Here is a 7,418-nt window from a genome sequence, read left to right as displayed (position 1 = left end):
CCTTCAGCTTAAGAACTGCTGAGCAGGTTCAGCCCTTTTGATTTTCTGATTCCAGCTCTTTGTACATTTCATTATAATACTTTACCTTGTCTTCTCAGGCTGCCCTTTGAAATCTTCTATTCAGCTCCTTTCTTTATTTATTTTTTCCCTTTGCTTTGGCTTATTGATGCTCTAACGCAATATTAAGAGTCTTTTCTGACATCAGTTTTGGTCTTTTCTTCTTCTTCCTTCTTTGTAATGATTTTTGCATGCTTCATGAACAATATTCTCGATATCTTCCCATAGCTCTTCTGTTGTCCATTCATTAGTGTTCAAGGCCTCAGACCTACTCCTGGGTTGGTTTTTAAATTCAGGGGGGATGGACTCAAGATTACATTTTGATTCCTAGGGATATTATTTAACCTTCTTTAGCTTTAGTTTGAACTTGTATAAGGAGCTAATAGTCTGTTCCACAATCAGCACCCAGCCTAGTTTTCACTGCTGATATTGAACTTCTCCAGTGAATCCTTCTATAGATGTAATCGATTTTATTCCTATGCATTCCATCAGGAGAAATCCATGGATATAGTCTGCTTTTATGTTTCTTATAAAAGGTATTTGCTATAAATAAATCATTCATTGTGCAGAATTCTATCATTCTATCCCCAACTTCATTTCTGTCACCAAGTCCATATTTTCTGAGTACTGATCCTTTTTTCTGGCTCTCAACTTTTTTTAATTATTATTATTATTAATTTCAATGAAAATTTACAGAGACTTTGGATTTCCATTCATTCACTGTTACACTTTTCTCCCCTCTTAACCCTCTCCCCAGTACACTACCCTCTTGAAAAAAGTAAAAGAAAAATTCTTTCATTGTTTCCCATCCATCCCCCAAGGTCCACTCCACTATGCAGCCTTTGCTCTGGACTCCTGTCATGACAAAAATACCTAATCACGTATCCCTTTTAAACAGTTTTCTCCCTCATCTGTTTCAATGCAGTATACATTATTGAAGCCATCTTTCTCAGTCTCCCCCAACCCCGTTATCAGTCCTGTTTTACAACAGTAGCACCATGCAGTATTTGTCCTTTTATGACTGAGATACTTCACTCAACATAATGTCCTCCAGGATCATGCATTTTGAATAATATTGCATGAGTTCCTTGTTTTTCAATGCAGCATAGTATTCCAGTGTGTGAATATACCACAGCTTCTCAATCCATTCATTTGTTGATGGTCACTGAGGTTGTTTCCAACTCCTTGCTATTGTGAACAAAGCCACTATAAAAATGGGTGTCAGTTATGGTCTCTTTGGGGTATATTCCCAGTAGTGGAATTGCTGGGCCAAATGGTATCTCTATTTACAACTTTTTGAGAAAGCGCCATATCGCCTTCTACAGTGGTTGCACCATTTTACACTCCCACTAACAGTGAATAAGGGTTCTAATTTCTCCACAACCTCGCCAGCATTTGTTGCTTGCTGATGGCTCTCAACTTTTGCATTCCAGTACTCATTATTATTAATGCGTCTTGGTTACATGTTCGATCTATTTCTGACTGCAACAGTTGGTAGAAATCATCTATTTCCTCATCTTTGTCTCTGTTGGGGCATAAATTTGAATGATAGTCTTTTCAGCTCTTGGGACAACCTTTCATTGACATGCAAGAGGAGTAGATCTCAAACCATATAAAAAATCCATTTAAAATGTGTTATAAACCTAAATATGTGCTAAAACTGTACAGCTTAAAAGAAAATATATGGATAAATCTTCATAACATAGATTTCTTAGATAGTATCTGTCTCATAAAACATTGTTGTAGTTGTTATGTGCCATCGAGTCACTTGCGACTCATAGCGACCCTATGTACAACAGCCCTAAACTCTGTCCTGTGCCAATTGCACCGTCTCTGACACACCCATCCCGAGTACCCCAATCACTGAATCAATCCACCTCATAGGGGACCTTCCCCTTCTGCGTTGTCCCTCTACTCTACCAAGCATGACGTCCTTCTCCAAGGACCTGTCTCTCCTTGCAACATGTCCAAAGTACGTTAGACGGAGCCTTAGAATCCTTGCCTCCAAGGAGCAGCCCAGTTTGTCCCTTTCCAGGATGAATCTGTTTGGTTTCCTAGCAGTCCATGGTACTCTCAATACTCTTCTCCAGCACCAGAGCTAAAAGGCATCAATTCTCCTTCTATCATCCCTAGTCATTATCCGGTTCTCTGATGCATAGCAAGTGATTGCAAAGAGTATGGCCTGTATCAGGTGCACCTTAGTCTCCAGACTGACATTTATATCAGTGGTCTTTACCATTATTGCCCTTTCATGACTGACTTATGTCACTTGGCATAATTTTTTCTCTTTTCATCCATGTTGTGCAGTATTTCAGAAATGTTTTCATTAGCTTTTGCAGATGCATGATACTCCATTGTGTGTGATATACTACCGTTTCTTTAGACATTTCTTGCTTGATGGGCACTTGGTTGTTTCTAACTCTCTGTATTCTCAATTATCTTTCTCTGTGCTGTTCTTAATTGGTAAACTCCTATGAATCAGAAACTGATTACATACTACTTACATCTACAGAAAGCTAGCCCTCATGTTCTGTATAAAGCACTTGAAGTACAATCTTTATCAATTATATTGATTAAGATGTTTCTTCCCTCCTCTTTGTGAACTCCTACTGCTAAATACGCATTAACCCAGAATTTTTTCCCTCTGAGTAACGCAGCCTCTGCCAGATTTGCATCATGTGTTCTACTTCCAAAAGGAGGGTTTTGGCCCACTTTCTTCAGCAGAAAGAATCATATTTTTTAATGTGCTTCTACCCAAGAATAGAGAGGCTCTGGTGTTATAGTCTATAGGGAGTTGCACTACAAACCAGAAGGCAGTGCCTCTCGTGGCTGGAATTCTCCATTGGCTCCAAGGAAGATGGATGGGTAATCTTTTTCTGTGTGATTTACAGCTTCTGAAAATCTCCTGGAGGGTAAATCATTACCCACCTGATAGCAATGAATAAGACACAAGAATGACATCCTCTTCCACCCTCATCACAACGTTGAGTCAGGAACACAGGCAGGTAACACTTTCTGTGTAGAAGCTAGCCTTCCCTCGGTGTTGTGTGCTGTGACTGATTCACAGCACTGCCCTGAGTACTGTATCATGCTCACAAAGCACTTGAGTGAGCATCTAAATAAGCCCTTTCTTGTTCTGGTAAAGAAGTGATTTATGCATATGAAGACCACTTAAAAAAAAATAAATGGGGCTTGCAAATTGTCTAAAATGTGAAATTTAGTCAATGAGAACTCAGACAGTGGGATCTTAATTCACTGCATGTGACTGGTTATGTTGGGGCCAAGAGGAAAAAAAAGAGAGAGAGGACAAAACCTCAAGGACTTTTTGAAAGTGCCCACCCAGCAGCTTTGTAAATCTCAACTCTCAGAGCTGTGAGTAGGAGCGATCTGTGTGTTCTCAGTTGCCATGAGAATTCAGAGAAAGGAATACGATGGAAATGAGTAACCCATGCCTTCCAAAGGAGCTGGCATTCTCCTTGTAGAGGAAGGGCTTGTCACAGCACAAAGTGGAACTCCTGAATGTCTGGACAACTGGGGGGAAAGGATCCAAATGAGAGCTGCTCGAATAGAGTATACTCAGTGTGTCGGAGACTTGATAATAAATCACCACCCCTTAAAAACCCACAAAATAAACAGATAAATAAACTGCAATGTATGCAGGTGTACTGAGCTTCTGTCTCCGCTAACAACAATTAGGGAGAAATGGTTACTGCAGGCAACTCCTTCCTGTTCCATACTAGTATGTAGTAACCAATGCTGCTCATTCAATCCCACCGCTTCCCTGCTTCCCTGGTCTCTCTCTGTACTGTTAAGTTCCATTCACACCGTTGCTTTTGTTGAACCATTGAAGAGTATCCCACTTGGCATCTACTCTCTAAAATTTTGCTTCTCCAGTACATTTTGGGGAACAAATTACACCTCTGTGAGAGGCTTCATTATAAAACACAAAAAATTTTATATATCATTCCATTTCCCTCTCTCCAAGAATGTCAATGACTCTCTATCACTTGTGGAATTTGGTCCAGACTCTTACTGTAGACTTCTTCATTATCTTCACTGCCTGTTCCCAAATCACCTTTCAAATGAGGCCATATAGTGTCCTTTAAACAAGCGCCTTGCATCAGTGGCTTTCCTGTAGCTCCCTCCACCTAGAGCACCCTTCTTTGCGCACTTCATCCTCTTAACCCTGCAAGACTCGGTTCAAAGCTGCTCATTCTTCCATTTCCATTCACATCCATTTCTTTTTCTAATGCAACAAAAGAGGCTGGTTGGCTCCTCGTGCCTCTACAATCACTAATTCTGTATCTACATATCAGAATCTAGAAAGAGAACTGGGAGTAGGTGGGTCTTTCTGTAATAAGTGCCTCTGCTCAGCCTTGTGGTAAGAAGCTGAGTTGCCGATTCAAAGGCACTTGGCTCCAGTCCATTAGCTGCTTTGAAAAAGAAAGATGGGGAGTCTACTCCCATGTGATTTACAGCCTCTAAAAATCCACCAGAGGGTCAGCAATGAGGCATTTCCGACTTCATGACACATGGCAACAACAACATTCCACCAAGCACTAAGGCTTTATGTGTAGCCTATTCAGTTCTTATGGAAAACTGAATTGTAGTAATATCTTACAAAACGTTTTCAGTACATCATCACATTTCATTCTCATAATAACCCCTTGAGGTTGATATTACAGCATCTCTATTAATAAAATCAGAAAACAGAGACCTGTACTTGTAAAATTAGAATAGATTAAAATTTAATTTTGTTTTGAGCATCTTCTACAGGACCCCTGGAGAAAACAGGAAACTGTCAAGTAATGCAAAATCAGCAGTAAGGAGCAGGGACAGAGTGTATGAGAGAGCGAGAGGCATCTTTGCAAGCAGGCTTCAGACCAAACCAGCCCTTTTACGTTCTCAGATATACTTACCAACTTTGGAACTCTTATCCTCAATGTTTTCCATTTCTGGTAACAAATGCCCAAAACTCACAACAGGCAATCACTGTATGTTCTAAAGACTGAGGAGTGCCCAATAAAAATGGAAATATTTTTTTGCCAACCGGGATTGAAACTGCTGAGTAGTGTAATTGGACTCCAAGCAATCTGGACAGAACGTCCTGCCAAAAGTGAAGTCCAAATGTTTCTTGCCATTATGAAATCTCACCAGCAACAGGTTTTTAAGGATTTGGCACCTCAGGGGACTCTCCTTTCTGTATTGATATTCATCTTTGAACATTTTTAGAAGCGACACAGCCGAAACTCTTGTATAATTATAGTGGAATGAATGAAGCAAAATTGTGCCTCTTCAAAATATCTTCCCCAGATATAGATCTAGTGCTTTTGGACAGAGAAATTGTGCTTGGAAACTCAGAGTAGGTGTTTGTGGACAGCATGGAACAACCTCCTTCACTACAAAAGGAAGAGAGTAAGTGGGAGCTCAAGCCTGCTGAATTGGAGTCTTTTTATCCAGCGCAATGTATCTGAAAGCTGGGAAAAGACTATATTGTTTATATGCTTTATATTACTGTGTCTTATGCTTGTTTTACTTGTCAAGGTGCAAGATGAATTTGAGATACGGTAGTCCTTGGGCTGCCCCATGTTTGAAATTAGAATTGGGATCCATAAGTTTTCTAGTGACTGTGATCTTTCCAAAATACATTGCCAGGGCTTTCTTCTGAGGCATTTGTGGAATATTCAAACCACAAATTAGAGTTATGAGCTAATTATTTAACTATTTGTGTCAACCACGGGCGACTCTAAACAAGTTCTCCTCAAGTTGATTTCAACTCAAGGCAAATAAGCATGAATAATATGCAGGAAAATATAGACTCAGTTACTATGTTTCAAGGGTAGATAAAAACTGTCAATTGAGAGAAAAAATTGCAGTCTTTTCTTAATGTGAATATTTTCATTATACTGACCAATACTAATAATGTATATATGTATATCGTCTGACATACTTTGGACAGGTTGTAAGGAGAGACAGGTCTTTAGAGAGGGACATCATGCTGGGTAGAGTAGAGGGACAGCGCAGGAGTGGAAGACCCTCAATGAGGTGGATGGATTCAGTGACTGGGGTAATCGGGATGGGTGTGTCAGAGGCAACGAGATTGGCACAATATAGAGCACGGTTTAGGGCTGTCGGTATGAGTCTCAAACGACTCAACGGCACATAATAACAGCAACAAGATAAAATGGTGAGCCAGGGAAGCCACACTAGGCCTTGGGTTGAAGGCACCAGCGGCTTCAAGAACAAAAGGAAAAGAGGAGGACAGAGGAGATGGGCATAATCGCCCGGGTTTGCCCCACCCAGACTGGGTGTGATCCTTTGGCCAGAGAGTATGATGCTGTGTACGTGGGAGTGGTGTTGTGTTGTAGAGGTCTCTGGAGAAAGGCAACTCAGCCTCCAAGAGCCAGGGAGACCATGACTGGCCTTGGGTTGAAAGCACCAGTGGCTTTAAAACGAAAAGGAGAAGAGGAGGAGGGAGGAGATGACCATAATCGCCCAGGTTTGCCTCACAAAGGCTGGCTGTGATCCTTTGGCCAGAGAGCATGATGCTGTGTACGGGGGAGTTGTGTTGTGTTGTGTTGTGGCGGACTCTGGAGAAAGGCGACTCTGCCTCCAAGAGCCAGGGAAGCCCCGCTTGGCCTTGTTTTGTAGACACCAGCGGCTTCAAGACCGAAAGGAGAAGACAAGGAGGGAGGTGACGGCCTTAAACGTCCAGGTTTGCCCCACAGAGGGTGACTGTGATCCTTTGGGCAGAGATCATGATGCTGTGTACGTGGGAGTGGTGTTGTGTTGTGGTGGTCTCTGAAAAAGGCGACTCTGCCTCCAAGAGACAGGGACGCCCCTCGTGGCCTTGAGTTGAAGGCACCAGCAGCTTCAAGAGGAAAAAGATAAGAGGAGGAGGGAGGAGACAGCCATAATCGCCCAGGTTTGCCTCACACAGGCTGGCTGTGATCCTTTGGCCAGAGAGCATGATGCTATATGTACGGGGGAGTTGAGTTGTGTTGTGTTGTGTTGTGGGGGACTCTGGAGAAAGGTGACTCTGCCTCCAAGACCCAGGGAAGCCCCACTTGGCCTTGTGTTCTATACACCAGCGGCTTCAAGACCACAAGGATAAGAGGAAGAGGCAGGAGAGGGCCATAATCGCCGAGTTTTGCCCCACCCAGGGTGGCTGTGATCCTTTCTCCAGACAGCATGATGCTGTGTACTTCGAGTGGTGTTGTGTTGTGGCGGTCTCTGGAGAAAGGCAACTCTGCCTCCAAGAGCCAGGGATGCCATGCCAGGCCTTGGGTTGAAGGCACCAGAGGAGAAGAGGAGGAGGGAGGAGACGACCATAATCGCCCAGGTTTGCCCCACCCAGGCGG

This window comes from Elephantulus edwardii, unplaced genomic scaffold (genome assembly GCF_000299155.1).
Source record: "Elephantulus edwardii isolate Elephantulus edwardi_28Jun2011 unplaced genomic scaffold, EleEdw1.0 scaffold00335, whole genome shotgun sequence".
NCBI classification, from domain to species: domain Eukaryota; kingdom Metazoa; phylum Chordata; class Mammalia; order Macroscelidea; family Macroscelididae; genus Elephantulus; species Elephantulus edwardii.
Note: the sequence above shows the minus strand (reverse complement) of the source record.